At 46.0% G+C, this 25,234-nt stretch overlaps 1 protein-coding gene and 2 non-coding genes across 3 annotated transcripts in view; 1 reads left to right on the plus strand and 2 right to left on the minus strand.

The window, feature by feature from the left end:
* Positions 1-25,234, minus strand: part of GPSM1 (G protein signaling modulator 1) — a 151,201-nt gene that overhangs the window by 109,704 nt on the left and 16,263 nt on the right. The gene's annotated exons all lie outside the window — the stretch shown is intronic.
* LOC114811724 lies at positions 9,422-9,559 on the minus strand. Its single transcript, XR_003759420.1, has one exon. It is a non-coding gene; the product is annotated as a small nucleolar RNA SNORA7 (small nucleolar RNA).
* Positions 22,800-22,936, plus strand: LOC114811793. The gene has a single exon (XR_003759489.1). It is a non-coding gene; the product is annotated as a small nucleolar RNA SNORA7 (small nucleolar RNA).

Genomic DNA, 25,234 nt, shown 5'->3' on the forward strand with positions numbered 1-25,234 from the left:
TTGGGCCGGGCCCCACACAAGGTCCCAGGGCCTGGTCTTGAGTTGCTTGTGGTCTCAAGATAGAGAAGCAGCGTAGCCTAGTGGGTAGAGCACTAGCTTGTATCTGTCCCAGTGTTTAAAACAGTGTCTGGCTCATAGTAAGAGCTTAACAAATACCACAAAAGAAGTGCAGGGAAGACAGGAGGATGAGAGGAAGGATGGGAGTAGGCAGGAAGGAGTTAATCCATCTCCAGCCCTCCACAGAATGCTGCCAGCTCTGTGGACAAGGATAATCATCATTAAACCAGTAATTACAACCTCATGAGTACAAGAAGCCCCGCCTTCCAGGGAGATAAAGATCCTCATCAGGAGGATGGTGAGTTGGCTATTCCTCCTGTCTATTAGGGCAGCAGAGGGAAGAAACTCAGAAGAAAAGAAGATAAACTCCTGCTGGGAGAGGGTCCCCAGGAAGGCTCCCAAGGCTCCCAGGAAGACCATGTTCCTTCAAGGATGGGAGCCTGGCCTCTGACTGGTGTGGTGTAGCCTAATGGATAGAGCACTAGCTTGTATCTGTCCCAGCGTTTAAAACAGTGTCTGGCTCACGGTAAGCATTTAACAAATACCATAAAAGAAATGCAGGGAAGACAGGATGAGGGGTGGCTTCCCATCAGTGGAAGGAGTGAAAGTCCCACCAGGAAAACACCCCACTCCTCTGATTCCTGCATCTTGTTCATTCCTTGCTCACGTCCTCCCCCTTGCCCAGAACTCCCTCTCCATTCAAATTTGACTGAGCATAGCTGTCTCCATTTCTGAAGTCCTAGTGGGTAGAGCAGAGGCCTGGGAATCAGAGGACCTGGGTTCTAATCCCATCGCTGCCACACACCTGCTGTGTGACCTTGGACAAGTCACCTAAATTTTCTGGGCCTCAGTTTCCTCATCTGTAAAATGGGGATTAAATACCCACTTTCCCTCCTGCTTAGATCATGCATTCCATGTGGGAAAGGGACTATGTTGGATCTGTGTTGCATGGCACACAGTGCTTAACAAATGCCACAATTATTATTATTATTATATATGCAGGAAGCCTTCTGAAATTAATTTTTTAGCTCCGTATCTCCTTACTGCCTCTCCAGCATTTCTATAGCCCCAGAGCACTTATGTACTTTAGAAGCAGCATGGCCTAGTGGGTACAGCATGGACCAGGAAGTCAGAAGGACCTGGGTTCTAATCCTGGCCCCACCATTTTGCTGCGTGACCTTGGGCAAGTCCCTTAATCCCTTTGTGCCTCAGTTTCCTCATCTGTAAAAAGGGGATTAAGACTGTGAGCACTTCATGGGACAGGAGCCTTGTGACACCTGATTAGCTTGTATCTTCCCTAGCACATAGTACAGTGCCTGGCACATAGTAAGCTCTCAATAAATACCATTAAAAATATACTCTCAATCTCTTGTAACACTTCTTTACATATCTTATATACCTAATTATTTAAGCACTAATTCATGCACATCCCCCTTTTTCTTTCTTCCTCTTATCTGTAATTTATTTTAAGGTCTGCCCCTCCCACTAGATCGTAAGATTTGTGATGGCAGGAATCATCGCCATAATAATAATAATACTTCCAATATTTGTTAAGCACTTACTATATGCCAAGCACTATACTAAACATTGGATAGATACAAAGATAATCAGGTTGGACACAGTCTCTGACCCACATGGGGCTCATAGCCTAAATATATTAATTCTCTTGTTCTCTCATAAGCACTTAGTACTGTGCCCTGTTCCTGTAATCACTCAGAAAGTACTATTGATTGCTTGATTTTTTTAATGGTATTTGTTAAGTGATTATTATGTGCCGGGCACATTACTAAACACTTGGGTAGATACAAACTACTCAGGTTGGACACAGTCCATGTCCCACATGGGACTCTCAGTCTTAATCCACATTTTACAGATGAGATAGTTAAGGCACAGAGAAGTTAAGTGACTTGCCCAAGGTCACACACAGCAGACAAGTGGCAGAGCTGGGCTTAGAACCTCCAGGCCTGTGTTTTATCCTCTAGGCCACGCTCTTTCCCAATTGAGCCAACACTGTATACTCAAGCCCTAGGATCCCAGGTCTATGGGTAACCCTCCACATTGCTCCTCTGACAGTTTCCAGTTCCCAAGCCCTTCCTTCTCCCGCTCTCCAACTCCCTCCCCTGATCAGACAGAGAGAGGAAGACTTTTTCTAGCTAAGACTTCCTGACTCCAATACTCCTCATGACTTATCTGCAGCTCAGCTCTACACCTCTTTTCAGGAAGCCAAAGGAGAACCAGTGAACTAGACGATTTCAAAGCAGAAACTAAAGCATCTCCCACTCTGCAGTGGTCAGGGTTAGAAAATCTCTCTTGCCCGTTTGAAGCTGTCACCGTTTTACATTTCCTTACACATGTTAGGAGATGAAAGTCACGGCAGGTAGTAGGCAAAAGGTTTCACACTGGGGAAAACAGTGCAGAGGTTTTTTTATGCTGATGATTTTTTTTTTCACTTCAAGGATGCATTCCTTGATCATCTTCAACCTGCTACCAGTAGGCTTTCTGCTCCTGACAAATGCGATGACCACCAAGGCAACATTCAAAATACACCTACCAGCTCCAAAGTATCTCATCCAACTCTGAACTTCCACTTTGTTTAGCTTTTTCAGTGAAGTTAAAGTTGTCCAGTATAATGACCCCTGAAATTCCTGCCCCAATTTTCTCTGGTGCTTGCTTACTTACTTTCCTGGGGATCGCCATTTTGATTTCTACTTCTGAACTCTTCTTCCAAATGCATCTAGGCCTGCATCCCTCTCTCCTCTCTGAAAACCAGCCTTTCTCCTTTGCATATGGGGTTCTCCATTGCCATCACCCAAAGCCTGTGTCCTTTTGTCGCGTGGACCATGGAGGTTCCGACTCAGAGTTATCAGCAAGTGTCCCAAAGCAAGGAATTGCCTGTGCCGGAAGCAAAGTGGGAAAAGCTGGAACTTTACTCTGGGACAGAAAAAAAGTCCTGGAACTGCCATTTTGGATGTGACAATGGTTTGAAGGTGACAATGGCGATGAAGGTGCCCCCGGGCTGGAGGGAGGCTGCAGTGCCCGGCTCCATCTCAGCAGATAGAGCCGGAAACTGGGCTGCAGGTGGGTGGTGAGAAGTGGGTGGAGAGAGACCCCAGCCCGACCCCATGCATTTTAAGACCCTCGGGGAGTGAACAGCACTGAAGGAAACACCACTAGGCATGGCTAGGGGGTACAAGACGAGAAAGGTTCACAAAAAAATGAGGTCCTGGAACACAGCTAGCTTATTGATTTTGAGGCACTGCATGTTCCGTAGCATTTTTGCTGGGCAGATCACATGAGAATGGATAATTGAATCTAGAGGACTTTGGTTCTAATCCCAGCTCTGCCAGCTCCTCAGCCACCACCTCCCATCCTCCTAGGAATCCGGTACCACTCAGTCATCAGTCAATTGTATTTATTGAGCTTTTACTGTTTGCAGAGTACTCTACTGAGCTCTTGGTAGAATACAATCTAAATAACATTGGAAAAGGAGCATGGTTTAAGGGATAGGGCACGGGCCTGGGAATTAGAAGGTCATGGGTTTTATTCCCGCTTCCACCACATGTCTGCTGTGTGACGTTGGGCAAGTCACTTCACTCGAGAAGCAGCGTGACTTCGTGGAAAGAGCATGGGCTTGGGAGTCAGAGGTCATGGGTTCTAATCCCGGCTCCGCCACTTGTCAGCTATGTGACTTTGGGCAAGTCACTTAACTTCTCTGTGAATCAGTTCCCTCATTTGTAAAATGGGGATTAAGACTCTGAGGCCCAGGCGGCACAACCTGATTATCTTGTTTCTACCCCAACGCTTAGAACAGTGTTTGGCACATAGTAAGCGCTTAACAAATACCATCATCATTATTATTATTATAGCCCTTGCACAATCTGGATTGCTGAGAAGAACCGCTTTGGGTGGTTGGAGGGGGAGGAAGGGGAGAAAGCTAACATCTCTTTTCTAGAGGTTTCCATCCTTAACTCGAATATTCAGTCTGTCTGCCAGTCACTGTTCTAAGTGCCAGGGTAGATAGAAGGTAATCAGGTTGGACACAGTCCCTGTCCTACCTGGAGCTCACAGTCTCATTCCCCATTTTACAGATGAGGTAACTGAGGCACAGAGAAGTGATGTGACTTGCCCAAGATCACACAGCAGACAAGTAGTGGAGCCAGAATTAGAACCCAGGTCCTTCTGACACCCAAGGCCGTGATCCATCCACCATGCCACGCTGCTTCTGCTGTAGCTCGAATCCCTATCCACGGCCCACGTGACAATAGTTATAGCTGAGGTTGGCCCCTCCCCAGCGTGGAAGTTCTGCCCAGCCACCCCAGCCTAAAGCAGGTCCCACCCATTCCAACCTTCCAGGTGAGTGGCAGGCCCCCAAAAGCATGTCCACCCCATCCAAATTAGGAATCTCTGGCGTCCATGTATTTGTCACTGCCGATGTCTTCCTCTTCTTCCTCAGCAAAAAACACATCCACATTGCCCTAATCCAATTTCAGAGATCTGGGATGATCTTATTCACTCATCCTCTCTGAAAGGCGTAGGACTTGTCAGCAAAGCTGACCGAGGACTGTCACAGGAGACTGGGAAGGGATGTTCAATTGCCTTCCCTGGAGGTCTGATTAAGAGATGGGTTAGATGTCTTTCTTCTTGCAGGCAGGGGAATGATCTAGATAACCTCAGGAAATTATCTTCCAGGCTGAGGAGTCTCTAATTCTCTAGGCCAAAGCCAATCCTCTCTCTCTGTTCACATTTGGCACTCTTCTGAAGATGCAGCTGTGGGGGCATGTGCGATTCATGAAATCAATTAACCTTAATAAGCTGACGGTCATGTTGAGTAAACAAATTACTGTGTCTAGCAACAGTCGAGTGCCAGAATGGGAAGTGAAGCAGCTGCAGGTATGACCTGGTGGCCTCTGGGGACTGGGGAAATGGAGGTGTTTTGAATGGAATGTCTACGTCCCCCACTGCGCTTCTCTCCATCCCATCCCGTGCCAACCTCCATTGTTTCTCTGTGACGGGCGGGAAGGAACTGGGAAATTTATCAGCAGGTCAAACCAATGTCTCTGCCTCACTTGACTGCTTAGGCAGCAAGGGATTCAGAGCCACTGGTTCTAGCCATAGCATCATCGGGTTGGAAGAGATTATGTTGTAAGTACCTTGAGGGAAGAGATTGTCTACCAACTACTGACTCTACCAACTCTGTTGTACTGTACTTTTCCAATCACTTAGTACAGTGCTCTGCACACAATAGACGCTCTCATAAATACCATCGATTAAGAAGTCAACTCCTCTAACTTCCTGCTTCTAGAATGTAAGCCCCCCCCACCACCACCTTTTCAAATGGTATTTGTTAAGCACTTACTATGTGCCAGGCACTGTACTAAGCACTGGGGTATGTAAAAGCCAATCAGTTTGGACACAGTCCATTTCCCACATGGGATTCACAGTCTTGATCCCCATTTTACAGATGAGATGACTGAGGTACAGAGAAGCAAAGTGTCTTGCCCACGGTCATACAGCAGAAAAGAAGCGGAGCCGGGATTAGAAATCAGGTCCTTCCGACTCCCAGGCCCGTGCTATATCCACTAGCCCACAATGCTTCTCTAAGCTCTTGAAAACTCCTTGTGGGCAGGGAACTTATTTACCAACTCTGTTATATTGTACACTCCCAAGCACTTACTACAGTGTTTTGCACAGAGTGAGCATTCAGTAAATCAATAAATACGACTAATTCACTGATTGCCTCCAGGGAGGCCAATTTCCAGCCAACGCGAAGACAGGCATGGTTTTCATGCAAACCAAAAAGAGATAGAGAAGACAGATGCTGGAATAGGGGAGCATGGGAAGGGGTACACCTGCTCCTCTCCACTGAGAAATCCTTCCTTAGGTCTAAACTTAACCCATATTGCTGCAGCTTTGGCTTATTTCTTCTTGTATTCATAATGAAGTTATAGGGCAGACCGGCACCAGCCTCTAAACTGGGTGGCAGGGAGTGCGTTGCCTGTTTTTTACGGGCTAAAAAATTGAGCAGCAGCATGGCATACTGGATAGAGCAGGGACCTGGAAGTCAGACGGTCATGGGTTCTAATCCTGGTTTCACCACTTGTCTTCTGTGTGACCTTGGGCAGGTCACTTCACTTCTGAGCCTCAGTTACCTCATCTGTAAAATGGGAATTGAGACTATGAGCCCCACATGGGAAATGGACTGTATCTAACCTCATCTGCTTTTATCCACCCCAGCACTTAGCACGGTGCCTGGCACATAGTAAGTGCTTAACGAATACTACAAATATTATTGTGGTAATAATTATTATGAGTATTAGTATTAGTGTTATTAATAATGACAATAATAATTCTAATTTCTTCAATTTACCAAATTTTCATTCCAGATGTTTTTCATAAGAATGAAAAATGCTCCACTAGAATCACTGCGGCCTATTGGAAAGAACACTGGCCTGGGTGTTAGAGGACCTGGCTTCTAGTCTCAGATCCACCACTTGCCTGCTGTGTAACCTTAGGCTAGTCACTTAACTTCTCTGTGCGCCTCAGTTATGTCATCTGTAAAATGGGGATTAAGACCGTGAGTCTCAAGTGGGACAGGGAATGTATGCAACCTGAATATCTGGCACCTACCCCAGTGCCTGGCCCATAGTAAACATTTAACAAATATCATTTAAAAAAAATAGAAGGAAAATACCAGAAGATTATGAGTCCCTGTTCCCAGCCCCTGCCTGGGGCTCTTCAGGATAGGACATTAGAAAGTAGAAGAGGACTCTTTCTGGCCTCCAGGAAGCCGTTTAGGTGCATTCAGGTTCTGCTCCTCTTAAAGTGTTACCGCACCTCCTAAGAGCCTAAATGCCTCCCCTAAGATGAAAGAGACTCATTAGTTATTTAAGTTGCACCTTCAGCAGCTCTTCTGTCTGTCCAGAGGACAATCGCCCTGCAGAGGGAGGCTTTCTGACTGCGAGAAGCAAACATTTTTGTGGACTCCTGGGCGATGTGAGGCCAATTTGCTCGGCATTTCAGCTTTGCTTATGCTTTATGTCTTAATGGCCCCTGATGTTGGAATAGGAAAGCTTGGGACTCTGAGAAAATGGCATTTTCAGCTGTCCTCCCCCTGTCTTTCCCATCACCTTAGACAACACCACCATCTTCCCTATCTCACAAGCCTGTAACCTTGGTATTATTCTTGACTCATCTCTCTCATTCAACCCACACTTTCAATCTGTCATTCTACTTGCACAACATCACTAAAATCCACCTTTTCCTCTCAAATCAAACTATTATTTTGCCGAACCAAGCACTTACCATATCCCACCTTGACTCCTGCATCAGCTGCCTCGCTGACCTCCCTGCCTCCTGTCTCTCCCCACTTCAGTCCATACTTCACTCTGCTGCCTGGATCATTTTTCTGCAAAAACTTTTGGTCCTTGTTTCCCCACTCCTCAAGAACCTTCATTGGTTGCCCATCCACCTCCCCATCAAACAGAAACTCCTTACTGGGTGATCTTGGGCAAGTCACTTAACATACTGTGTCTCAGTTTCCTCGTCTGTAGAATGGGGATAACATATTTGACCTTCTTACCTGTTAGATTTTTTTACCTGGGCACGGGAGACTGTATCTGCTACAATTAGATTGCCTCTATCTGGCACTTGGCAAGTAATAAGGGATAATAAATACCATAACTAGCTGGCCCGGAGGCAGGGACTGGACCAAATTACCTCTTGATTTCCTAGCTCTGGGATTAATAATAATTATGGTATTTGTTAAGTGCTTAATTGAGCCAAGCTCTGTATGAAGCAATGGGGTAGATACTTGCGGGTAGGGAATGTGTCTGTTTCTATTGTGTTGTACTCTCCCAAGGGCTTAGTACAGTGCTCTGCACACAGTAAGCATTCAATAAATATGATTGATTGATATCAGATAATAAGGCTGTACACAGTCCCTGTCCCTCATCAGGCTCACAGTCTAAGTCGTCATTTTGTCGATGAAGGTACTGAGGCACAAGACAATTAATTGACTTGCCCAAGGTCACATGGCAGTCAAGTGGCAGAGCTAGGATTAGAAACCAGAACTTCTGACTCCCAAACCTGTGCACTTTCTTCTAGCCCACATTGCTTCATCAAAACTCTACTTGTTTCCTCAAAAGCTCGTTTTGGGAGTTTCACCCAGCTGAGACTAGAGGGTTTTTGTCTAGTCAGTTGTATGAATTTCCTGTTCTGGAAAGCTGTAAGATCAGATCCTTCTTCCAGTCTGCTCAGGACAGATCAATCAATCAATCAATCAAAGTATTTATTGAGCTCTTAGTATGTGCAGAGCACTGTACTAAGCTCTTGGGAGCATACAATACAATGGAGTTGGTAGACACGTTCCCTGCCCACAGCGAACTTACAGACTAGTGGGAAAGACAGACATTAATATAAACAAATAGATAACATAGTTTGTAGATATGTATGTAAATGCTGTGGGAGGGGAAGACAGATATTAATATAAATAAATAGATAATATATAGTTTATAGCTATGTATGGTAGAAGCAGCATAGCTTAGTGGCAAGAGGACAGGCTTGGGAATCAGAGGTCATGGGTTCTAATCCTAGCTCTGCCACTTGTCAGCTGTGTGACTCTGGGCAAGCCACTTATAATAATAATAATGTTGGTATTTGTTAAGTGCTTACTATGTGCCGAGCACTGTTCTAAGCGTTGGGGTAGATACAGGGTAATCAGGTTGTCCCTCGTGAGGCTCACAGTTAATCCCCATTTTACAGATGAGGTAACTGAGGCACAGAGAAGTTAAGTGACTTGCCCACAGTCACACAGCTGACAAGTGGCAGAGCTGAGATTCGAACTCATGACCTCTGACTCCCAAGCCCATGCTCTTTCCACTGAGCCATGCTGTTCTCTGCATCTCAGTTGCCTCATCTTTAAAAAGAGGATTAAAACTGTGAGCCCCATGTGGGACAACCTGATTAACCTGTATCCACCCCAGCGCTTAGAACAGTGCTTGGCACATAATAAGCGCTTAACAAATACCAACATTATTATTATTATTATGTGGGATCATGAGGGGAACCCCAGCAAACACTGCTCAAAGCCAGAAAAGGTGGAATTGAAAGGGAGATGTCAGACTTTACCAGCTCTATCAGTCTTGTCTTATGCCTTCGAGTCGTTTCTGACCAATAGCGACCCCATGGACACATCTCTCCCACGATGCCCTGCTCTCCATCCTCAATCATTCTGGTACTGTATCCATAGGGTTTTCTTGGTAAAAATACAGAAGTGGTTTACCATTGCCTCCTTCCACACAGTAAACCTGAGTCTCCGCCCTCGACTCTCTCCCATGGCGCTGCTGCCCAGCCTGGGCGAGTTTTGACTTGTAGCTGATTGCCTTTCACTCGCTAGCCACTGGCCAAGCTAAGAATGGAATGGGTAGGCCTCTGCTAGACTCTCTCTCCTGTAGCCGAGACTGGTAGAGTACTGGAAACTCTCCAGGTACGACCCCGAGAGGAGGTTCTATCGATATTCCTCCCTAAAAATGGAAACTCTCTGGGCACTGCGGGCAGGAGGCAAGATTTCCCAGCTTAATAAAGGCTGCAGATAGAACACTAGGAAGCACTTACATTTCTGAGAGCTAACCCGTTTTACCATAGATATCCCTTTGGAAATTTTTTTTTTTAAAATGCTAAACCGTGTGGCCTGTGGGGTAATATAATCTAAGGTCAGCTCCAGTGCATAAATGCTGTTTGTCACTTTAGCGGCATAATAAGGAATCTTACAAAGCCATATGTCGACCCTGGAGCAGCCCCTGGCCAGCTGCCAAAAAACAGGCTCAGTCCCTCTCTTTCTCGATCCGAATAAAGAACAAGACTTAGATTGTTTTGTATCCTGCTGACCAGGCCAAACGGATGAATACATAACATTGCCCACCATTCGACTTACAACAGAGACATCCCTGTCACAGCCAGGCCCGAGCAGATTCAAAGGCTGTGGACTCAAATTCACAAAAATTAGGCTTTTGTTTGTTTGTTTGCTTTTTAAGGGGATTCATTTGGAACTTTGGCATTAAATAGGTCCAGGGAGTGACCAACACTTTCCCCAGGTGCACAGATCTGTTCACCAGAAAGTGGTATTCTGGCTTAAGGCTGACAGGATTCTGCTTTCAGGAGGGGAAGGAAGCCCCGATTAAGATCCATAAATCTTAATGGATTTAAGATTTAATAAATCCCACGAGTGGCTCTGTTGGCTGCTTCTGTCCCAGAATCCTCCAACCACAGTCACTCTCCTACTTTTTTTGCTCAATAATGCCATTCCTCAGGGACAAAAGAATGTCAAGGAACCATGCAAGGTGCTCCCTGCTTCTTCACTCGGGAATTAGAGAAGTCTCCGGGACTAGAGAAGCAGCATGGCTTAGTGGAAAGAGCACTGAGTTGGGTGTCAGAGTACTTGGGTTCTAATCCCAGCTCGCTGTTTACCTGCAGTATAACCCCGAGCAAGTCACTTAAGTTCTCTGTGCCTTAGTTCCCTCATTTACAAAATGGGAATTCAATACCTGTTCTCCTTCCTACTTAGACTGTGAGACCTGATTATCTGGTCTCAGCACTTAGAACAGTGCTAACAAAACCATTATTATTATTATTTCCTCATTACCACAGCCTCTGTCCCTCTCTTCCAGATATGTAGTTTTGCATGGGGAAGTCATGAATTTCCATGCCAGGAGGGACAAAGCAGCCATGACACTCAGGTGTCTGACATGAAGTTTGGGTCAGGGAATTTCCTCTGTCCCTTATCTCCTGGTCTTGAAGCACCCACAGGTTGACAGGAAATGTAAGCTGAATTGTCCCTATGCCCAGGAGAACCAGAGAGAAGAATTGCCAGGGGCCACCAGGGTCTATATGTTGCAGACAAAACTTAACCAAGGTGGCTCCCTGCTTGGACTGTGAAATAGCAATCAAGCCAGAGAGCAAAATTGTGTGTGTTGGTTCTTCTTGGCTGTAGCTTCAGAACTGGTGGGTTTTTTCCATAGGAGATAATTTCATTTTGCCCTTAAGTCTGTGAATGGGGGAGCTGAAAAGCCCACAGAAATTCCTCAATGAGCATGAAGAGTCCTGGCAAGAGAACAAAACCTGAGGCCAAGGAACAAAATCTGAGGCCAGGAAGCAGCATGGCCTGTGGTCAGAGCACATGGATTCTAATCCCAGCTATGCCACTAGTCTACTATGTGACCTTGGGCAAGTTACTTAAATTCTCTGTGCCTTAATTCCTAATCTGTAAAATGGAGATTAGGAATGTGAACCCTATGTGAGACAGGGATTGTGTCCAACCTGATTAACTTGTAGCTACCCCAGTGCTTGGAGAATAGTAAACACTTAACAAATACCATCATTATTGTTAAAAGGGAAAAGGAGAAGTTTTCGTAAAATGCCCCATCCAGCAGCTGTTTAGAGTTCCCAGCTCCAGCCTCTGGGACCCCCAACTGGGTCACTGAAAAAGGCTTAGAACAGGAAGGTGACATTCCAGCCCCTTTGGAGGAAAGCAAAAAGGTACAGTGCAGAAAAAGGTCTGAGGGACAAGAACTATACTCTTGGATCTGTGACTCCCAGGCCTGGGCTCTTTCCACTAGGCCACAGCTGCTACCTTGGCATTTCTTGCCGTAATGCTCAATGAACACCAATCTGGAAGAACAAGAACCTGAATTGGAGACTGCTTCCTCTTTTGGTCCCCATGAGACTGGGATGTCATTTCCCAGCTTCTCTGTCAGTCAGCCAGTCAATCGTATCTATTGAGTGCTCAGAGTGTGCAGAGTCCTGTACTGTTTGGGAGAGCTCAATACAACAACAATAAACAGACACATTCCCTGCCTATATCTCTATACCCCAGCTTTAGCCCACAGCTCGCCTTCCCAGTCAACAACTCACGGGGGTGGAGGGTGAGAAATAAGGATCGGTTGGCTTTTCTAGCTTACTCCAGGCATCACCGGAGGTCACGTTCCCGGCCCCCCAAACTCTTCTTCCTCTTCTTTGCCCTCCAGGTTCCCTCAACTCAAGTTGCAGTCCCACTAAAGGCTACAGCTGCAGCCCAGAGCAGGGAGGGAGCCTCACATGCCTGCCTCTGGAATAATAATAATAGTATTTGTTAAGCACTTACTACATGCCAGGCACTCTACTAAGCTCTGGGGTAGATACAAGATAATCAGGTTGGGCACAGTCCTTGTCCCTCAAAGCTTTCACAGGCTTAATCACCATTTTACAGATGAAATAACTGAGGCACAGAAAAGTTAAGTGACTTGCCCAAGGTCACACAGCAGACAAATGTCAAATCCAGGACTAGAACCTGAGTCCTTTGGACTCCCAGGCCCATGCTATTTCCACTAAGCCATGCTGTTTCTCAAAGATACATGAAGATACATGACCTTTATCAATCCAAGGTATTTATGGAGTACTGTGTGCAGAGCACTGTACTAAGGAGTTGGGAGAGTACGGATAGTCAGGGGAACATGTTTTTACACTCTTTACTTATCAGGGAAACAGGTCCAGCAAGATTAAATGACTTTTTAAAAAATGGTGTCTGTAAGCACTTACTCTGTGCCAGGCACTGTACTAAATACTAGGGTAGATACAAGATAATCAGGTTGGACATAGCCCAAGTCCCACATGGGACTCAAGATCTTAATGCCCATTTTATAGATGAGGTAAACTCAGGCATAGAGAAATTAAGTAACTTGCCCAGGGTCACACAGCACACAAAAAGCAGAGACAGGATTAGAACCCAGATCCTTCTGGCTTGCTCAAGATCATACAGATCTGTGATGGTTTCTTTCATTTATTGGATTTATTTTTTGCAACAAGTCTCTTAACTATTGAACAACCAGGTATACTGTGTTCCCTGGTAGAATGCAAACTCTTCGAAAGCAAGGATCATAGAATGCAAGCTCTTCGAAAGCAAGCATCATAGAATGCAAACTCTTCAAAAGCAAGGACTACATCTTTCACTTCTTCCTTATGTCCCCCACAAGCTTGGTTCAGAGTTCCTCCCTGGCTCTGATGATGATACTGATACCTGCTGAATCAGTAATACTGCAGGGATCAGAACTTCGGTCTCTTGGCTCTCTCCAAGAGTGAGTAACGTTTGATTCCTCAGGAGCAACGGGCCTCTGGTGTATGCTTTGAGGCTAAAACTCCAGGGAAGAGGCCAACTGCCAGCCAGCCCTCTGCCAGCTGGGACGGATCGAAATCAAGTTGGCAGCCTGGGAGCCTGGGTGTTCCAAGCTGTGCCCGTCAGAATCTCAGGGCAGCAGGGCTACTGTTCTGCTCTGCCTCTCCTTAGTCACATGTGCCCTAGGGCCATTTTGAATAGGTCTCCTCTTGGGCAGGCCAGGGATGGGCCAGAAGAGGCTCAGTCCTCCTGAATCAGCAGGATCTGCTCTCTTGGGGGTCAGAAACCCCTTTGGGAAAGACAAGAAAACTTGGACTCGGTGGAATGTGTCAGCCCTCTGTAGAGGGTTGCTGGTTCTTGACTAGGCCCTTGGGTGGCTGGAGGAAAACCATGGAGGGGATAACACTAATTTTCAATTTTTTATTTGGTAATTTCATCCTGACATATTTGTACTACTACCTGATATATCCAAATCAGTCAATCAAGAAGCAGCATGGCTTATTGGAAAAAGCACAGGCCTTGGAGACAGAGGACCTGGGTTCTAATCCCAGCTCTGCCACTTGTCTGCTGTGTGACAGATTTGGGGAAGGAGACAATACCAAACTAGGGGAACAGTGTAATGAGGGGACAGAGGCAGAAAAATTGAGCACCAGGTACAGTTAGAAGATTGGCTTGGAGGATCAAAGAGAGTAGTTGGGAAGTAGCAGGTAAAAAGAGCAGATGTGAAAGGTGGGATCTGCTGGTGGAGAGCCTAGAAGCCAATTATGAGAAGTTTTTCCTGGATTTCAGAAGGACCCAGGAAGTCAGGGGAGGATTTTGAGGAATGAGGAGATAAGGACCAGAAGAGGCTTTTTTTAAATGTCATTTTTTAAGCTTTTCATTCAATCATATTTATTGAGCACTTAGTGCAAAGCACTATGCTGAAAACTTGGGAGAGTACAATATAAATCAGGTTGGACACGGTCCCAGTCCCACATGAAACTCACAGTCTCAATCTCCATTTTACAGATGAGGTAAATGAGTCACAGAGAAGTGAAGTGACTTGCCCGAGGTCACACAGCAGACAAGTGGCAGAGCTGGGACTAAAACCCAGGTCCTTCTGACTCCCTGACTCTCAGGTCCTTGCTTTATACACTAGACCATGCTGCTTCTCCATGTAGCATTGTTTCAAGGATATCCATGACACAGTGTATGGTATTGATCGAAGAGAGGAAAGGCTGGAGGCTGATAGAGTAATCTTGCCACAATACAGACAAATTTATATTATTATTATTATTATATTTGTTGAGTGCTTACTATGTGTCAGTTCTGGGGTAGACACAAATTAATCAGATTGGACCAAGTCCCTGTCCCACCTGGGGTTCACAGTTCAGGTAGGAGGGAGTAGGATTTAATCCCCATTTTACAGTTGAGGTCACTGGGGTACAGAGAAGTGAAGTGACTCACCCAGAGTCACCCCGCAAGCAACTGACAGGGTCAGGATTAGAACCCACATCCTCTCAGGCCTACGCACTTTCCACTAGGCCATGCTGCTGTGTATCAGGATTGTAGCTGATTGGGTGCAGTGTAAGGGGGAGATCCAAGAGATGTTGTATAGGAAAAATAGGGCTTTGGCAGCAGATTGAATGTGCTCCTCCTCTCCTAGGGAGATGTTCCAGAAAAAATCTGACCCCTGAGAACAAACTGGATGATAGACAAGTCTTTTGAGATTTCTGGCCAAAGGGTTTTCTTGGAGCCTGAAGGATGGTGACTGGAATATGGAAATACAAACACAGGCTTGCTGACTCCCAGCTGCTCTGGTGATGGGGAAGGATCACAGACTGGTTATAGCCTCACCTAACCATGAATAGGACACACCCCAGAATTCTCTAGTTACAAACCCAAAGTATCAGTTGGAGCTGAATAATTCCTGCGAGAGTTCCCAGTCGGCCATCTGCCTTTGAAAGGACAGGATCCAGACGGATGGGGCCTGGCTCTGGGGGCTGCCGTGGAGGGTGGCCCATTGTATCCTAGAGCAAACCTGTCATTTGGTGTAGTTAAGGATCAGTAAGTATAGGTTCCTGCTTCAGCAAGAGGAGCCTTGGGCTGCTGAACTGAAAGACTGAATGTAAAGGGGAGCAGGGAGTATCAAAGAAAAAGCCTGCAGAAGAGGAATTTAGGCTAAAGGAGCAGTTAGAGACCGAATCCTTAGAGAGTGCTATCTCCTCCAAAATTTGAGCAGGCCATGATTCATTCATTCATTCAATAGTATTTATAGTGAGTGCTTACTATGTGCAAAACACTGTACTAAGCGCTTGGAATGTACAATTCGGCAACAGATAGAGACAATCCCCACCCAATGACGGGCTCACAGTCTAAACGGGGGACCCCCGACTGGTATTTATTGAGCACTTACTGTGTGCAAAGCATTGTACTAATCACTTAGGAGAGTACAACAACAAACAGACCCATTCCCTGCCCACAATGAGCTCACAGTTTAGAGGGGGAGACAGACATTAATATAAAAAAATAACTAAATGACAAGGACTGCACTAAGCACTCGAGTGGATATAAGCTAATCTTAGGCACAGTTCCTGTCCCACATGGGGCTCACAGCCTTAATCTCTCTTTTACAGATGAGGTAATTGAGGCACAGAGAAGTGACGTGACTTGGCCAAGGTCACAGAGCAGACAAGTGGCAAAGCAGAGATTAGAACCCAAGTCCTTTTGACTCCCAGGCCTGTGATCTTGCCACTAGGCCACGCTGCTTTCCAGAAGAAAGCTCCCCTTTCCCTTCCTCCACCCTCAGCCCTCATGCAGCACACTTTCCCCAGAATTGGGGAATGATTTGACCTTTTAATCCATAAGAATTTTCTCTTGTTCTTTCCTCTTCCTGTCCTTTAAACTGGATGGAGTTCTTCAGAGTCTATTCCCAGCCTTTGCCAGAAAGGGGCTTGACTCATGCTGTACCTCAGTTTAGGGTCAGCTGAATTCCAGCCTGGGAGGGATAGGTTTTGAAACTTGGGTCATTAGCCCAGTCCAGAAGGTGAAGAACTTCATCCTGAGCTGCCCACAGTGCCAACCCCTTTCTCATTCTCTGACTTGCATTTTCAGAGACCTATCTAGGTGTCCTGGGGTAGGGGACCGTATCGAATGGTGAGGAGTAAATGTCTCAAAGTACAAAGGAGCCCTTAAAACCTTAAAAAAACCACTCAGGTTAAACTAAGCCAGTGAGGGCACTGGTTCACGTGATAACAGGGGGGCTGAGGGCTCTCCCTCCTGAATCCACTAAAGAACAGGACAGGGTTAGACGGGGATAGGGGATTAACCAAGGTGGCCCCATAGAAGGCTCTCTCTCGGCTCCAGGATTCCGTCAAGCTGTGAAGATTTAAAATACCGCAGGCGAGGCTCCAGCTGGCTCGACTTAGCTCTTGATGAAGAAGATAGGGACTCCCTAAGGCAAACACTATGGGTTGAAACGGGCCCAAGTGGAGAAACAGCTTTGGCCAGGAAGAGGGGATTAAACGGTGATGGCCAGTGGTTCGTAGAGGGGAAATGTTCCAAGAGTCAATGGCCTCTTTTCTTATTGGCAGATCCAGGACCAGGATAGCTCTGCTGGATCTCCTGGGCAGGCTGGGCTGCCAGAGCACAGGAGGCAGAAGGTGGTGTTAAATCCCATTGGCTGCTGAGCATCCTCTTCTTAACAAGTGAGTAGTGGCTTGGAGCCCCAGAAGCTTGACCAACTCTCTAGGGAACCAATAAGTTTGGCCAAAACTGGCTTCTGTTCCTAGGAAGCTCAGGATCCCTTTTTTTTTTTTGAATGATAATTGGAGTATTTGTTAAGCGCTCACTATGTGCTAGGCACTATACTCACTTGTTATGGGCTTACTATGTGCCAGGCACTGTACTAAATTCTGGCATAGGAACAGGATAATCCGTTTGGACAGTCCCTGTCCCACATGGGGCTCACAGCCTAATCTAGAGGGAGGATTTAATCCCCATTTTATTGAAAGTTAACTGAGGCACTGGGAAGTTAAATGACTTGCCTAAAGTCACACAGCAGGCAAGTGGCAGAGCTGGGATTAGAATCTAGTTCCGCTGACTCCCAGGCCCATGCTCTCTCCACTTGACCATACTTCCTCCCCACATTCCCTCTCAAAAGGACTCGGCTTGGGGCAAGCCTCAGCTCCCTTTGCCTTGGACTTTCTGTTCCAAGTCCTAGGAGGAGGCTAAGAGCAAATCCCACCCCATGGCATCATTATCAATGGTATGGGCCGAGGCTTGCTATGTGGGGAGTATTTAGGGGAGAAATAAAAGAAATGATCCTTGCCCTCAGGTAATTTGCAGTCTAATAGGGAAGACAAGGAATTTGAAACTGGCATAAACACTATAGTTAAAAGAGAGTGAGAGTAGGTATGAATAAGAAACCCAAATGAATAAATAAATCAATAACAGATGAGACAGTATGCCTAAGAATTTGGAATATTAAAAGAACTGAGTCCTCAGTGAGGAACCTTTTTAGAAGGTTTTTGAAGGAGAGAAGGGATGGGATTAGGCAAAGTGGAGTTGGGGAAAGAATTCCGACCAGGGAGGGAAAGCATGTGGCCTAGTGGATAGACCACAGGCCTGGGAGTGAGAAGGATCTGGGTTCTAATCCCAGATCGGCTGCTTGTCTGCTGTGTGACCTTGGGCAAGTCATTGCACTTCCTCTGTTCCTCACTTACCTCATCTGTGAAATAGGGATTGAGTCTATGAGCTCCATGTGGGACAGGGATTGTATCCAACCCGATTTGCTTGTATCTACCCCACTGCTTAGTACAGTGCCTTGCCCATAGTAAGTGCTTTACAAATACCACAATTTATGTGCAATAGGACGGAGGCAAGAAATTTGACAACAATGGGCTCTTTTCAGAGGAGCAGAAAGCAGGATTGGGGTGTCGGGGGAAAAGACAGCAGAAAGTTTGCAATTAAAGTGAGCTTGGGGGCAGAGTTGCCAACTGTACACAAATTCATGCAGCTATGCTCTCCTCAGCTGCTGTCAAAAGGGCAGAAACAGCTGGGCCCACCACAGGTGCCCATGAAAGTGCTGGAGCAGCGGCTCACTGCAGTCTGCTGACATTGATGGGTATGGAAATATGTTTATGGGGTCTATGGACATGACCAATTTTGACTCTTTTTTTCCAGACTGTTAGCAATCCTGCTGTCCCTGCCATCGTGGTGTTAATGTCTGTCTTCCTCTCTAGACTGTGAGCTCCTTATAATAATAACGATGATGATGGAATTTGTTAAGCACTTACTATGTGCCAAGCACTGGTCTAAGCGCTGAGGTAGATACAAGGTAATCAGGTTTTCCCAATGGTGCTCACAGTCTTAATCCCCATTTTACAGATGAGGTAACTGAGGCACAGAGAAATTAAGTGGCTTGTCCAAAGTCACACAGCTGATGAGTGGTAGAGCTGGGATTAGAACCCATGGCCTCTGACTCCCAAGCCTGTGCTCTTTCCACTATAAGGGCAGGGCACGTGTCTGCTAATTCTGTTATATTGTACTCTCCCAAGGACTTAGTTCAGTGCTGTGTACCTACTAAGTGCACAATAAATATGATCGATTGTGGGCTTTAGCCTGCAGAGGGTCAGTTGTGTGAGTTTATGGGTGGTTAGCAACCCTCCTTGGGGATGATCTTTTTCACGCCCCTTAAATTAGAACTGACTATTGGTGGTGGGGCACCATGTGGCCTTGGCCTCATGTGGCCTTGCAGACAAGGACCATCCTCTGGGCACTGCAGACTCCTCCGGAGAGTTGGTTTGGCCTGTAGGTAGCAAGTTCTCTGCCTGTGGTCTGAGCTGTGCTGGGCCAAGCCTGGGTTTGGGATGGGTTTGACTTCCTTCAGCTTTCCCCCTTTAAGGTCAGTGAGGACCAAGGTGGAAGGGTGTGGCTGAGGCACTCTCTTCAATCAATCGTGTACTAAACACTTGGTTAGGCAATCGTATTTATTGAACACTTACTGTTTGCAGAGCTCTGTACTAAGCGCTTGGGAAAGCACAATATAACAATGTAGCAGATACATTCCCTGCCCACGAGTTTACAGTCTTGAGGGGGAGAGAATCATTAATATAAATAAATTGGAAGAAACGTTCCCTGCCTACAACAAGTTTACTTTGTTGAGTCTGTGCAGTGAATTCAACCATGCATGGTCATTTCCAAGGGTTACTGGGATTACACATCCCAACAACCCCCAAAGATAATTGATCAATCATGAACCTTTCACACAGGTGCACCAATCTCTCACGCAAGTTAGGATTGGGGTCCCTCCCTGCCTGATCCAACCTGGGCCAAGCTAGGAAGCCTTGGCCATGGGGGCTTAGCTGAGCCTGGTTATAGACTAAATCGGGATTTAAGGAGTGGGCAGGATTCCAGCCCCGGTTGCCAAATGACTCACATCAGCCTTCTTTTCTGCTCTTCCGTCCTTCATTTGTTCTCACCTGAGGTGAGTCAGCAGCCAGTCATTGTCAAATCTCAACTAAAGAGAAAAGTTGCTGGAGCCTTGGGAAACTGGGAGAGAGATGGGAGCTGAAAGGGGAGGCGGTGGTTCCTCAGAGAAAGTTGTAGCGACAGAGCGATTCAGGCAAAGTCTACGCTTGCCGCAGCTGCCACCAGCAGACTAGGCTCCGGTTCATTTGGCTACCTCTTCTGAGTCAGAGGCTTTTGAAGTCTCCTTTTTCTCACATGAAGGAAGCACTTTTTCCAGTGCTAAATGGTGTCAACCTGCTACAGCTTTCGCTGAAAACGTTGTCCGGGTGTCACTCATTCATTCTTACACTCAACCATATTTATAGAGCACTTATTATGAGCCAAGCATTGTACTAAGCGCTTGGGAGAGTACAATATAACAATAAACAGACACATTCCCTGCCCACAGTAGGCTCAGTGTCAACTTGCAAGCAGTCAGTGAAAAGTCAGAGCTCTGTAGAGCTGTGGCATCTCCCTCTCTAGACCGTAAACTCGATGTGGGCGGGGAACATAACTACCCACTCTGCTGGATTGTACTCTCCAAAACACATAGTACAGCGCTCTGCACACTGTAAGCAGTCAGTAATTGCCACAGATTGATTGATTGATTGATTGACTAGGGGAAGGGAATGTTCAGCTCTAGGACCTGTGTTAGAACCCTACATTCTGGCCCTCTATTTTCTCTCTGTTCACCTGGCAGGCTGGGGGCTCTTCGGTTTGTTGTTTCTTTGTTTATTATATGTGTTTAGCACTTCCAACGTACCAAGCACTGTTCGAAGCACTGGAGTAGATGATGGTATTTAAGTGCTTATTATGTGACAGGCACTGTACTAAGCACTAGGGTGGATACAAGCTAATCGAGTTGGACACAGTTCCTGTCCCCTGAGGAGCTCACAGTCTCAACCCCCATTTTACAGATGAGATAACAGGCCCAGAGAAGTTAAGTGAGTTGCCCAAGGTTACCCAGCAGACAAGTGGCAGAGCTGGGATTAGAACTGAGGTCCACTGACTCCCAGGCCTGTCTTTTACCATCCTTCCCATCTCATAGGCCTGCAACCTTGGTGTCATCCTTGATTCTGATCTCTCATTCACCCCACACATTCAATTTGTCACCAAAACCTGCTGGTTTCACCTTCACAACATCGCCAAGATCCACTCTTTCCTTTCCATCCAAACTGCTACCTTGCTGTACAGGCTCTCATAATATCCCGACTAGATTATTGTGTCAGCCTCCTCTCTGATCTCCCATCCTCCTGTCTCTCCCAGCTCCAGTCTATTCTTCATTCCAATGCCCAGATTATCTTTTTACAGAAATGCTCTGGGCATGTCACTTCCCTCCTCAAAAACCTCCAATGGTTGCCTAACAACCTTGCGTGAAACAAAAACTCCTCACTCTTGGCTTCAAAGCTCTCCATCACCTGGCCCCCTCCTACCTCACCTCCCTTCTCTCCTTCTACAGTTCAACCTGTGGAATCTGCTCCTCTTGCCGCTCACCTCCTCATGGTCCCTTGTGGTCGAGAGCCTGTCCCGCCATCGACTCCTGGCCCACATCCTACCACTGATGACCTGGAATGTCCTCCCTCCTCACATCTGCTAAACTAACTCTCTTCCCTTCTTTAAAGCCCTACTGAAGGTTCACCTCCTCCAGGAGGCCTTCCCAGACTAAGCCCTCCCTTTCCCTCTGCCCCTCCTCCCCTCCCCATTCCCCCTACTCCCTCCCTCTGCTCTTCCCCCTTTCCCTCACCACAGCACTTGTGCCTATCTGTATATATTATTTATTTCTCTATTAATGATGAGTAAATATCTATGATTCTATTTATCTATTTTGATGGTATTGATTCCTGACTACTTGTCTTGTTTTGTTGTCTGTCTCCCCCGTTTAGACTGTGAGCCCGTTGTTGCGCAGGGATTGTCTCTATCTGTTGCTGAAGTGTATATTCCAAGCGCTTAGTACAGTGCTCTGCACATAGTAAGCACTCAATAAATACGATTGAATGAATGAATGAACTAGGTCACCCTGCTTCAGATCCATGACATGTGCATTAGTGGTTCTTTGCCTTTAAGAAAAAAACTAGCAATGATTAGATTCTGGGTTTTGGTTTCAGGAGGAGACTGGGCAAGACAGGGAAATATACTTGGTGCCAGAGACTATCAATCGATCAACCATTTTTACTGAATGCTTACTCTCTGCAGAGCACTGTATTTAGCACTTAAGAGAGTACAATAGAGATAGTAGACTACAACTTGGAGGCACTGGGGATCAGGGGTAAGGCCCCCATTTAAAACAACCTCCCTGCCTTTATCTTTCTCTAGCCTAGGGATTTGCTCTTCTACTATGATGTGAAAAACAGCTAGGAAATCTTCAACAAATGATAATTCACTCTTTCCTTCCTCCTTCCTTATGTGATCCTACATTTCAATAATCCTGTGTCTGCTGTCCCTCCCAGACAGATTTTCTTCTGGCTCTGCACTCTTGAATCACATCCTATGCTATCATGTCTGGCAACTGTTGCTAATGTCACTCCATTAGGAAAATAAATTCCTCATGAGAGACCTAATCTTGTAAATCATTCAGTGGTATTTAATGAGCTCTTATTATGTGCAGAGCCCTCTACTAAACACCCACAGTGAGCTTAAAGTCTAGAGGGACTGGAATTTTTTATGGTATTTGTTAAGCGCTTACTGAATGCCAGGCACTGTTCTAAGCTCAGGGGTAGGTACAAGGTAATCAGGTTGGACACAGTCTGTGTCCCACATGGGGCTCACAGTGTTCATCCCCATTTTACAGATGATGTAATGGAGGCACAGAGAAGTGAAGTGACTTGCCCAAGATCACACAGCAGACATGTGGAAGATCCCAAATTAGATTAGAACCCAAATCTTTCTGAAGATGGCAGGGATCACACACATTCACTTTTCAGTTTTCCACCTCTAAAGACCAAACAAGTGTAAATTGCAACAAGAGAACTAGGCTACATATTAGGAACAGCTTCCTGGTTTTCAGAAAGACTAAACACTAAATAGAATAAAGGAACAAGACAGGTGCTGGAATTCCCCCTGCCAAAGACCTTTAAGAGAATAGACATCCATTGGTCCTAGAGTATTTAGACCCCTCTCAGGACAGCCCCTGGAGAGTTTCCCATACTCTACCGGTCTCGGCTATGGGAGGGAGAGTCAGCAGAGACATACCCATTCCATTTCTAGTTTGGGCAGTGGCTAGTGAGTGGAAGACATTTTGCTAAAAGTTAAAACTCACCTGTGCTGGGCAAGAGTAAAGGGTGGAGACTCAAGTTTACTATGCAGAAGGAGGCAGTGGTAAATTAGAGAAGCAGCAATAATAATAATAATAATGTTGGTATTTGTTAAGCGCTTACTATGTGCCGAGCACTGTTCTAAGCGCTGGGGTAGACATAGGGGAATCAGGTTGTCCCACGTGGGGCTCACAGTCTTAATCCCCATTTTACAGATGAGGGAACTGAGGCACGGAGAAGTTAAGTGACTTGCCCACAGTCACACAGCCGACAAGTGGCAGAGCTGGGATTCGAACTCATGAGCCCTGACTCCAAAGCCCATGCTCTTTCCACTGAGCCACGCTGCTTCTCTGCATGGCTCAGTGGAAAGATCACGGGTTTGGGAGTCAGAGGTCATGGGTTTGAATCCCGGCTCCACCTTTTGTCAGCTATGTGACTGTGGGCAAGTCACTTAACTTCTCTGTGCCTCAGTGACCTCATCTGGAAAATGGGGATTAAGACTGTGAGCCTCACGTGGACAACCTGATTAACCTGTAACTACCCCAGCGCTTAGAACAGTGCTCTGCACATAGTAAGCGCTTAACAAATACCAATATTATTATTATTATTATTATCACTTCCATATTTTTACCAAGAAAACTCTATGGATACACTACCAGAACGATTGCAGATGGAGGCGGGGCGTTCTGGGAGAGATGTGTCCTTGGAGTCACTATGGGTCAGAAATGACTCAACAGTATAAGACCATTTAGTATTCCCCTGTGTGAAGACAGGGAGCCTCAAGATGGCTCTCGGATTCTAATAACAATAATCACAACCTAGTGGAAAAAGCATAGGCCTAAGAGTAAGAAGACCTGGGTTCTCATCCCAGTTCTGCCCCATACTTAATTTGTGACCTTGGAAAAGTTACTAAACTTTAATGTGACTCATTTTTCTCTTCTGCAGAATGGAGATTCAATACCTGTTCTCTCTTCTACTTCTACTACAAGCCCCTGTGGGACCTGATTATCTGTGTGCACACGAGCACTTAGTACTGTGCACGGCACACAGTAAATGCTTAACAAATACCACAGTTATTATTTTTGGTTAAGCACTTACTGTTTGCCACGCATTGTACTGAGTATTGGTGTAGATACAAGATTATCAGGTTAAACATAGACTATGTCCCACATGAGGCTCATGTTTGTAGGAGGGAATAGGATTTAATCCTAGTTTTACAGATGAAGAAACTGACACACCAAGAAGTTTAGTGACTTCCCCAAGGTCACACAGGTGAATGGAGGAGCCAGGATTAGACCTCAGGTCTTCTGAGTCCCAGGCTCATGCTCTATCCATGAGGCCACACTGCTTTGATTCATTTCATCCCTCCACAGTGACCGGAGCACTCGGGTTCTGATGTTTTTCCCTTCCTACCCCAGCCCCACAGCACTTAGGTAAATATCCTTACATTCTACTATTTCCCTCTCTAATTTACTGTAACATTTATCTCTCCCTGTAGAAAGTAAGCTCCTTATGAGCAGGGAACACATCTAACCGCCTCTATTCTGGTGTACTTTCCCAAGTGTTTAGTGCAGTGCTCTGCACACAGTAAGTGCTCAATAAATACCACTATTTGATTGAATGGTTCCTACCCACCCTGGGGCTCAATTTTAACCAAGATTGAGTGCCATTCTCCCTGTCAGTGGGGCAGAAGTTGGGAGGGAGCTCTCCTGTCAGTCAGTCATATTTACTGAGCGCTTACTATGTGCAGAGCACCACGCTAAACGCTTGGGAAAGTGCAGTATCACAATAAAAAGACACATTCCCTGCCCACAGTGAGCTTACAGTCTCTAAGCTATTGGCTTCTCTAGGCCAGTAGCTCAGAGAGCTGTAGGGAAACCTAAAAGGACCATGTCTCCAACTGAGGCAGAGTCCTTAACTGTAGGAGTTCCTCAAAGCTCAGTTCTGGGTCCACTTCTATTCTCTCTTTACACCCACTCCCTTGGAGAACTTTGCACATAGTAAGTGCTCAATAAATATGATTGAGTGAACTCATTCACTTCAACTACCACCTCTATGCAGATGATTCCCAAATCTACATCTCCAGCTCTGATCTTCCTTTGCACTCTCATATTTCCTCCGGCCTTCAAGACATCTCTACTTGGTTGACCTGCCTACACCTCCAATTTAGTATGTCTAAAACAGAACTCTATATCTTCCCACCCAAACCCTGTCTTCCCGGTGATGTTCTCATCATTGTAGCAGCACCACCACCCTTCCGGTCTCTCAAGCCAGTAACTTTGTCGTTGTCCTT

The sequence above is a fragment of the Ornithorhynchus anatinus genome, chromosome 4 (genome assembly GCF_004115215.2).
Source record: "Ornithorhynchus anatinus isolate Pmale09 chromosome 4, mOrnAna1.pri.v4, whole genome shotgun sequence".
Classification (NCBI taxonomy): domain Eukaryota; kingdom Metazoa; phylum Chordata; class Mammalia; order Monotremata; family Ornithorhynchidae; genus Ornithorhynchus; species Ornithorhynchus anatinus.